This window comes from Colletes latitarsis, unplaced genomic scaffold, assembly GCF_051014445.1.
Source record: "Colletes latitarsis isolate SP2378_abdomen unplaced genomic scaffold, iyColLati1 scaffold0006, whole genome shotgun sequence".
Lineage (NCBI taxonomy): Eukaryota > Metazoa > Arthropoda > Insecta > Hymenoptera > Colletidae > Colletes > Colletes latitarsis.
The window spans coordinates 37,456,795-37,467,004 of NW_027488366.1; positions in this window are offsets into that span (position 1 = coordinate 37,456,795).

The window sequence follows — 10,210 nt, forward strand, 5'->3', positions numbered from 1 at the left end:
AAACAGTCAACTAAGCCTGGCCACGATCAATATTTTAGGCGATAACAGATTCTAGGTCGGGGTTAGGTCTGGGATTTGCCCTCATCAGACTCATACTTTCGCATTCTTCACAAACTCGTTAAACAGATCCCGCGTTTTTTCTGGTTTGGATCACGTAGTAATGTGGTACCACACTGAAACAGTCGATTAAGCCTGGTCTCGATCAATATTTTAGAGGATAACGCCTGTTAGGTCTAGGTTAGATCTGGGATTTGCTCTCATCAAGCTCATACTTTCGCATATTTCGCACACTTGTTTGCCAGATCCTGGGTTTTTTCTGGATTGGATCAGGTAGTAATGTGGTTCCACACTGGAACAGTCGATTAAACCCTGTTTCGATGAATATTTTAGAGGATAACGCATGTTAGGTCTAGGTTACGTCTGGGATTTGCACTCATCAGGCTCATACTTTCACATATATCACATTCTTGTTGGCCAGATCCTGGCCTTCTTCTGGTTTGAATCACGTAGTAATGTTGTACCACACAGAAACAGTCAATTAAATCTGGCCACGATCAATATTTTACAGGATAACGCATGCTAGGCCTGGGTTAGGTCTGGGATTTGCCCTCACCAGAGTCATACTTTCGCATTCTTCACATACTTATTGAACAGAGCCTGGGTTTTTTCTGGTTTGGATCAGGTAGTAATATGGTCCCACACTAAAACAGTCGTCTAAACCTGGTTTCGATCAATATTTTAGAGGATAACACATGTTAGGTCTGGGTTAAGTCTGGTATTGGCCATCATCAGGCTCATACATTCGCATTTCTCGCATACTTGTTGGCCAGATCCTGGGCTTTGTATGATTTGCATCACGTAGTAATGTGGTACCACAGTGAAAGAGTCGAATAAGCCTGGTCTCGATCAATATTTTAGAGGATAACGCATGTTAGGTTTTGGTTAGGTCTGGGACTTGCTCTCATCAGGCTCATACAATCGCATATTTCACATTCATGTTGGCCAGATCCTGGTCTTCTTCTTGTTTGAATCACATAGTAATGTGGTACCACACAGAAACAGTCAATTAAACCTGGCCACGATCATTATATTAGAGGATAACGCATGCTAGATCTGGGTTAGGTCTGGGATTTGCCCTCATCAGACACATACAATCGCACATTTCGCATTTTGATGGCCAGACCCTGTTCTTCTTCTGGTTTGAATCACGTGGTAATGTGGTACCACACAGAGACAGTCAATTAAACCTGGCCACAATCAATATTTTACAGGATAACGCATGCTAGGCCTGGGTTAGGTCTGGGATTTGCCCTCAACAGACTCATACAATCGCATATTTCGCATTTTGTTGGCCAGATCCTGGTCTTCTTCTGGTTTGAATCACTTACTAATGTGGTACCACACAGAAACAGTCAATTAAACCTGGCCACGATCAATATTTTAGAGGATAACGCATGCTAGGTCTGGGTTAGGTCAAGGATTTGCCCTCATCAGGCTCATACTTTCGCATTTCTCGCATACCTGTTGGCCAGATCCTGGGCTTTGTATGATTTGGATCACGTCGTAATGTGGTACCACACTGAAAGAGTCGATTAAGCCTGGTCTCGATCAATTTTCTAGAGGATAACGCATGTTAGGTCTAGGTTAGGTCTGGGACTTGCCCTCATCAGGCTCATACTTTCGAATTCTTCACATACTTGTTGAACGGATCCTGGATTTTTTCTGGTTTGAATCAGGTAGTAATGTGGTCCCACACAGGAACAGTCGATTAAACCCGGTTTCGATCAATGTTTTAGAGGATAACGTATGCTAGGTCTGGGTTAGGTCTGGGATTTGCTCTCATCAAGCTCATACTTTCGCATATTTCGCACACTTGTTTGCCAGATCCTGGGTTTTTTCTGGATTGGATCAGGTAGTAATGTGGTACCACACTGGAACTGTCGATTAAACCCTGTTTCGATGAATATTTTAGAGGATAACGCATGTTAGGTCTAGGTTACGTCTGGTATTTGCCATCATCAGGCTCATACAATCGCATATTTCACATACTTGTTGGCCAGATCCTGGTCTTCTTCTGGTTTGAATTACGTAGTATTGCGGTACCACACAGAAACAGTCAATTAAACCTGCCTACGATCAATATTCTAGAGGATAACGCATGCTAGGTCTGGGTTAGGTCTGGGATTTGTCATCATCAGGCTCATACTTTCGCATATTTCACATTCTTGTTGGCCAGATCCTGGCCTTCTTCTGGTTTGAATCACGTAGTAATGTGGTACCACACAGAAACAGTCAATTAAATCTGGCCACGATCAATATTTTAGAGGATAACGCATGCTAGGCCTGGGTTAGGTCTGGGATTTGCCCTCATCAGAGTCATACATTCGCATTCTTCACATACTTGTTGAACAGAGCCTGGGTTTTTTCTAGTTTGGATCAGGTAGTAATATGGTCCCACACTAAAACAGTCGTCTAAACCTGGTTTCGATCAATATTTTAGAGGATAACACATGTTAGGTCTGGGTTAAGTCTGGTATTTGCCATCATCAGGCTCATACATTCGCATTTCTCGCATACTTGTTGGCTAGATCCTGGGCTTTGTATGATTTGCATCACGTAGTAATGTGGTACCACAGTGAAAGAGTCGATTAAGCCTGGTCTCGATCAATATTTTAGAGGATAACGCATGTTAGGTTTTGGTTAGGTCTGGGACTTGCTCTCATCAGGCTCATACAATCGCATATTTCACATTCATGTTGGCCAGATCCTGGTCTTCTTCTTGTTTGAATCACATAGTAATGTGGTACCACACAGAAACAGTCAATTAAACCTGGCCACGATCAATATTTTAGAGGATAACGCATGCTAGGTCTGGGTTAGGTCAAGGATTTGCCCTCATCAGACTCATACAATTGCATATTTCGCATTTTGTTGGCCAGATCCTGGTCTTCTTCTGGTTTGAATCACGTACTAATGTGGTACCACACAGAAACAGTCAATTAAACCTGGCCACAATCAATATTTTAGAGGATAACGTATGCTAGGTCTAGGTTAGGTCAAGGATTTGCCCTCATCAGACACATACAATCGCATATTTCGCATTTTGATGGCCAGATCCTGGTCTTCTTCTGGTTTGAATCACGTAGTAATGTGGTACCACACAGAGACAGTCAATTAAACCTGGCCACGATCATTATATTAGAGGATAACGCATGCTAGATCTGGGTTAGGTCTAGGATTTGCCCTCATCAGACACATACAATCGCATATTTCGCATTTTGATGGCCAGACCCTGTTCTTCTTCTGGTTTGAATCACGTGGTAATGTGGTACCACACAGAGACAGTCAATTAAACCTGGCCACAATCAATATTTTACAGGATAACGCATGCTAGGCCTGGGTTAGGTCTGGGATTTGCCCTCAACAGACTCATACAATCGCATATTTCGCATTTTGTTGGCCAGATCCTGGCCTTCTTCTGGTTTGAATCACTTACTAATGTGGTACCACACAGAAACAGTCAATTAAACCTGGCCACGATCAATATTTTAGAGGATAACGCATGCTAGGTCTGGGTTAGGTCAAGGATTTGCCCTCATCAGGCTCATACTTTCGCATTTCTCGCATACCTGTTGGCCAGATCCTGGGCTTTGTATGATTTGGATCACGTAGTAATGTGGTACCACACTGAAAGAGTCGATTAAGCCTGGTCTCGATCAATATTCTAGAGGATAACGCATGTTAGGTCTAGGTTAGGTCTGGGACTTGCCCTCATCAGGCTCATACTTTCGAATTCTTCACATACTTGTTGAACGGATCCTGGATTTTTTCTGGTTTGAATCAGGTAGTAATGTGGTCCCACACAGGAACAGTCGATTAAACCCGGTTTCGATCAATGTTTTAGAGGATAACGTATGCTAGGTCTGGGTTAGGTCTGGGATTTGCTCTCATCAAGCTCATACTTTCGCATATTTCGCACACTTGTTTGCCAGATCCTGGGTTTTTTCTGGATTGGATCAGGTAGTAATGTGGTACCACACTGGAACTGTCGAATAAAACCCTGTTTCGATGAATATTTTAGAGGATAACGCATGTTAGGTCTAGGTTACGTCTGGTATTTGCCATCATCAGGCTCATACAATCGCATATTTCACATACTTGTTGTCCAGATCCTGGTCTTCTTCTGGTTTGTATCACGTAGTATTGCGGTACCACACAGAAACAGTCAATTAAACCTGCCTACGATCAATATTCTAGAGGATAACGCATGCTAGGTCTGGGTTAGGTCTGGGATTTGTCATCATCAGGCTCATACTTTCGCATATTTCACATTCTTGTTGGCCAGATCCTGGCCTTCTTCTGGTTTGAATCACGTAGTAATGTGGTACCACACAGAAACAGTCAATTAAATCTGGCCACGATCAATATTTTAGAGGATAACGCATGCTAGGCCTGGGTTAGGTCTGGGATTTGCCCTCATCAGAGTCATACATTCGCATTCTTCACATACTTGTTGAACAGAGCCTGGGTTTTTTCTAGTTTGGATCAGGTAGTAATATGGTCCCACACTAAAACAGTCGTCTAAACCTGGTTTCGATCAATATTTTAGAGGATAACACATGTTAGGTCTGGGTTAAGTCTGGTATTTGCCATCATCAGGCTCATACATTCGCATTTCTCGCATACTTGTTGGCTAGATCCTGGGCTTTGTATGATTTGCATCACGTAGTAATGTGGTACCACAGTGAAAGAGTCGATTAAGCCTGGTCTCGATCAATATTTTAGAGGATAACGCATGTTAGGTTTTGGTTAGGTCTGGGACTTGCTCTCATCAGGCTCATACAATCGCATATTTCACATTCATGTTGGCCAGATCCTGGTCTTCTTCTTGTTTGAATCACATAGTAATGTGGTACCACACAGAAACAGTCAATTAAACCTGGCCACGATCAATATTTTAGAGGATAACGCATGCTAGGTCTGGGTTAGGTCAAGGATTTGCCCTCATCAGACTCATACAATCGCATATTTCGCATTTTGATGGCCAGATCCTGGTCTTCTTCTGGTTTGAATCACGTAGTAATGTGGTACCACACAGAGACAGTCAATTAAACCTGGCCACGATCAATATTTTACAGGATAACGCATGCTAGGCCTGGGTTAGGTCTGGGATTTGCCCTCATCAGACTCATACAATCGCATATTTCGCATTTTGTTGGCCAGATCCTGGTCTTCTTCTGGTTTGAATCACGTACTAATGTGGTACCACACAGAAACAGTCAATTAAACCTGGCCACGATCAATATTTTAGAGGATAACGCATGCTAGGTCTGGGTTAGGTCAAGGATTTGCCCTCATCAGACTCATACAATCGCATATTTCGCATTTTGTTGGCCAGGTCATGGTCTTCTTCATGTTTGAATCACGTAGTATTGTGGTACCACACTGAAACTGTCGATTAAGCCAGGTCTGGATTAATATTTTAGAGGATAACGCCTGTTAGGTCTAGGTTAGATCTGGGATTTGCTCTCATCAGGCTCATACTTTCGCATATTTCGCACAGTTGATGGCCAGATCCTGGGTTTTTTCTGGATTGGATCAGGTAGTAATGTGGTACCACACTGGAACAGTCGATTAAACCCTGTTTCGATGAATATTTTAGAGGATAACGCATGTTAGGTCTAGGTTACGTCTGGAATTTGCACTCATCAGGCTCATACAATCGCATATTTCACATACTTGTTGTCCAGATCCTGGTCTTCTTCTGGTTTGTATCACGTAGTATTGCGGTACCACACAGAAACAGTCAATTAAACCTGCCTACGATCAATATTCTAGAGGATAACGCATGCTAGGTCTGGGTTAGGTCTGGGATTTGCCATCATCAGGCTCATACTTTCGCATATTTCACATTCTTGATGGCCAGATCCTGGCCTTCTTCTGGTTTGAATCACGTAGTAATGTGGTACCACACAGAAACTGTCAATTAAATCTGGCCACGATCAAAATTTTAGAGGATAACGCGTGCTAGGCCTGGGTTAGGTCTGAGATTTGCCCTCATCAGAGTCATACTTTCGCATTCTTCACATACTTGTTGAACAGAGCCTGGGTTTTTTCTAGTTTGGATCAGGTAGTAATATGGTCCCACACTAAAACAGTCGTCTAAACCTGGCCTCGATCAATATTTTAGTGGATAACACAAGTTAGGTCTGGGTTAGGTCTGGGATTTGCCATCATCAGGCTCATACTTTCGCATATTTCACATTCTTGTTGGCCAGATCCTGGCCTTCTTCTGGTTTGAATCACGTAGTAACGTGGTACCACACAGAAACAGTCAATTAAACCTGCCTACGATCAATATTCTAGAGGATAACGCATGCTAGGTCTGGGTTAGGTCTGGAATTTGCCATCATCAGGCTCATACTTTCGCATATTTCACATTCTTGTTGGCCAGATCCTGGCCTTCTTCTGGTTTGAATCACGTAGTATTGCGGTACCACACAGAGACAGTCAATTAAACCTGGCCACGATCAATGTTTTAGAGAATAACGCATGCTAGGTCTAGGTTAGGTCAAGGATTTGCCTTCATCAGACTCATACAATCGCATGTTTCGCATTTTGATGGCCAGATCCTGGTCTTCTTCTGGTTTGAATCACGTAGTAATGTGGTACCACACAGAGACAGTCAATTAAACCTGGCCACGATCATTATTTTAAGGGATAACGCATGCTAGGTCTGGGTTTGGTCTGGGATTAGCCTTCATCAGACTCATACTTTCGCATGTTTCGCACACTTCTTGGCCAGATCCTGGGTTTTTTCTGGTTTGGATCAGGTAGTAATGTGGTACCACACTGGAACAGACGATTAAACCCGGTTTCGATCAATATTTTAGAGGATAACGCATGTTAGGTTTTGGTCAGGTCTGGGATTTGCTCTCATCAGGCTCATACCTTCGCATGTTTCGCACACTTCTTGGCCAGATCCTGGGTTTTTTCTGGTTTGGATCAGGTGGTAATGTGGTACCATACAGAAACAGTCAATTAAACCTGGCCACGATCAATATTTTACAGGATAACGCATGCTAGGCCTGGGTTAGGTCTGGGATTTGCCCTCATCAGACTCATACAATCGCATATTTCGCATTTTGTTGGCCAGATCCTGGTCTTCTGGTTTGAATCATGTAGTAATGTGGTACCATACAGAAACAGTCAATTAAACCTGGCCACGATCAATATTTTAAAGGATAGCGCATGCTAGGCCTGGGTTAGGTCTGGGATTTGCCCCCATCACACTCATACTTTCGCATTCTTCACATATTTGTTGGCCAGATCCTGGGTTTTTTCTGGTTTGGATCAGGTAGTAATGTGGTACCACACTGGAACAGTCGATTAAACCCGGCTTCGATCAATGTTTTAGAGGATAACGCATGCTATGTCTGGGTTAGGTCCGGGATTTGCCCTCATTTGGCTCATGCAATCGCATTTATCGCACACTTCTTGGCCAGATCCTGGGTTTTTTCTGGTTTGGATCACGTAGTAATGTGGTACCACACAGAAACAGTGAATAAAATCTGGCCACGATCAATATTTTACAGGACAACGCATGCTAGGCCTGGGTTAGGTCTGGGATTTGCCCCCATCACACTCATACTTTCGCATTCTTCACATATTTCTTGGCCAGATCCTGGGTTTTTTCTGGTTTGGATCAGGTAGTAATGTGGTACCACACTGGAACAGTCGATTAAACCCGGCTTCGATCAATGTTTTAGAGGATAACGCATGCTATGTCTGGGTTAGGTCTGGGATTTGCCCCCATCACACTCATACTTTCGCATTCTTCACATATTTCTTGGCCAGATCCTGGGTTTTTTCTGGTTTGGATCAGGTAGTAATGTGGTACCACACTGGAGCAGTCGATTAAACCCGGCTTCGATCTATGTTTTAGAGGATAACGCATGCTATGTCTGGGTTAGTTCCGGGATTTGCCCTCATTTGGCTCATGCAATCGCATGTTTCGCACACTTCTTGGCCAGATCCTGGGTTTTTTCTGGTTTGGATCACGTAGTAATGTGGTACCACACAGAAACAGTCAATAAAATCTGGCCACGATCAATATTTTACAGGATAACGCATGCTAGGCCTGGGTTAGGTCTGGGATTTGCCCCCATCACACTCATACTTTCGCATTCTTCACATATTTCTTGGCCAGATCCTGGGTTTTTTCAGGTTTGGATCACGTAGTAATGTGGTACCACACAGAAACAGTCAATAAAATCTGGCCACGATCAATATTTTACAGGATAACGCATGCTAGGCCTGGGTTAGGTCTGGGATTTGCCCCCATCACACTCATACTTTCGCATTATTCCCATATTTGTTGGCCAGATCCTGGGTTTTTTCTGGTTTGGATCAGGTAGTAATGTGGTACCACACTGATACATTCGATTAAGCCTGGCCACGATCAATATTTTACAGGATAACGCATGCTAGGCCTGGGTTAGGTCTGGGATTTGCCCTTATCAGACTCATACTTTCGCATGTTTCGCACACTTCTTGGCCAGATTCTGGGTCTTTTCTGGTTTGGATCAGGTAGTAATGTGGTACCACACTGGAACAGTCGATTAAATCCGGTTTCGATCAATATTTTAGAGGATAACGCATGTTAGGTTTTGGTCAGGTCTGGGATTTGCTCTCATCAGGCTCATACCTTCGCATGTTTCGTACACTTGTTGGCCAGATCCTGGGTTTTTTCTGGTTTGGATGACGTAGTAATGGGGAACCACACTGATACATTCGATTAAGCCTGGCCACGATCAATATTTTACAGGATAACGCATGCTAGGCCTGGGTTAGGTCTGGGATTTGCCCTCATCAGACTCATACAATCGCATATTTCGCATTTTGTTGGCCAGATCCTGGTCTTCTGGTTTGAATCATGTAGTAATGTGGTACCATACAGAAACAGTCAATTAAACCTGGCCACGATCAATATTGTAAAGGATAGCGCATGCTAGGCCTGGGTTAGGTCTGGGATTTGCCCTCATCAGACTCATACTTTCGCATTCTTCACACACTTGTTGAACAGATCCTGGGTTTTCTCTGGTTTGGATCACGTAGTAATGTGGTACCACACAGAAACAGTCAATAAAATCTGGCCACGATCAATATTTTACAGGATAACGCATGCTAGGCCTCGGTTAGGTCTGGGATTTGCCCCCATCACAATCATACTTTCGCATTCTTCACATATTTCTTGGCCAGATCCTGGGTTTTTTCTGGTTTGGATCAGGTAGTAATGTGGTACCACACTGGAACAGTCGATTAAACCCGGCTTCGATCAATGTTTTAGAGGATAACGCATGCTATGTCTGGGTTAGGTCCGGGATTTGCCCTCATTTGCCTCATGCAATCGCGTTTTTCGCATTTCGATGGCCAGATCCTGTTCTTCTTCTGTTTTGAATCACGTAGTAATGTGGTACCACACAGAAACAGTCAATTAATCCTGGCCACGATCAATATTTTACAGGACAACGCATGCTAGGCCTGGGTTAGGTCTGGGATTTGCCTTCATCAGACTCATACTTTCGCATTTCTCGCATACTTGTTGGCCAGATCCTGGGCTTTGTATGATTTGGATCACGTAGTAATGTGGTCCCACACAGGAACAGTCGATTAAACCCGGTTTCGATCAATATTTTAAAGGATAGCGCATGCTAGGCCTGGGTTAGGTCTGGGATTTGCCCCCATCACACTCATACTTTCGCATTCTTCACATATTTGTTGGCCAGATCCTGGGTTTTTTCTGGTTTGGATCAGGTAGTAATGTGGTACCACACTGATACATTCGATTAAGCCTGGCCACGATCAATATTTTACAGGATAACGCATGCTATGTCTGGGTTAGGTCCGGGATTTGCCCTCATTTGGCTCATGCAATCGCATTTTTCGCATTTCGATGGCCAGATCCTGGGTTTTTTCTGGTTTGGATCACGTAGTAATGTGGTACCACACAGAAACAGTCAATAAAATCTGGCCACGATCAATATTTTACAGGATAACGCATGCTAGGCCTGGGTTAGGTCTGGGATTTGCCCCCATCACACTCATACTTTCGCATTCTTCACATATTTGTTGGCCAGATCCTGGGTTTTTTCTGGTTTGGATCAGGTAGTAAAGTGGTACCACACTGATACATTCGATTAAGCCTGGC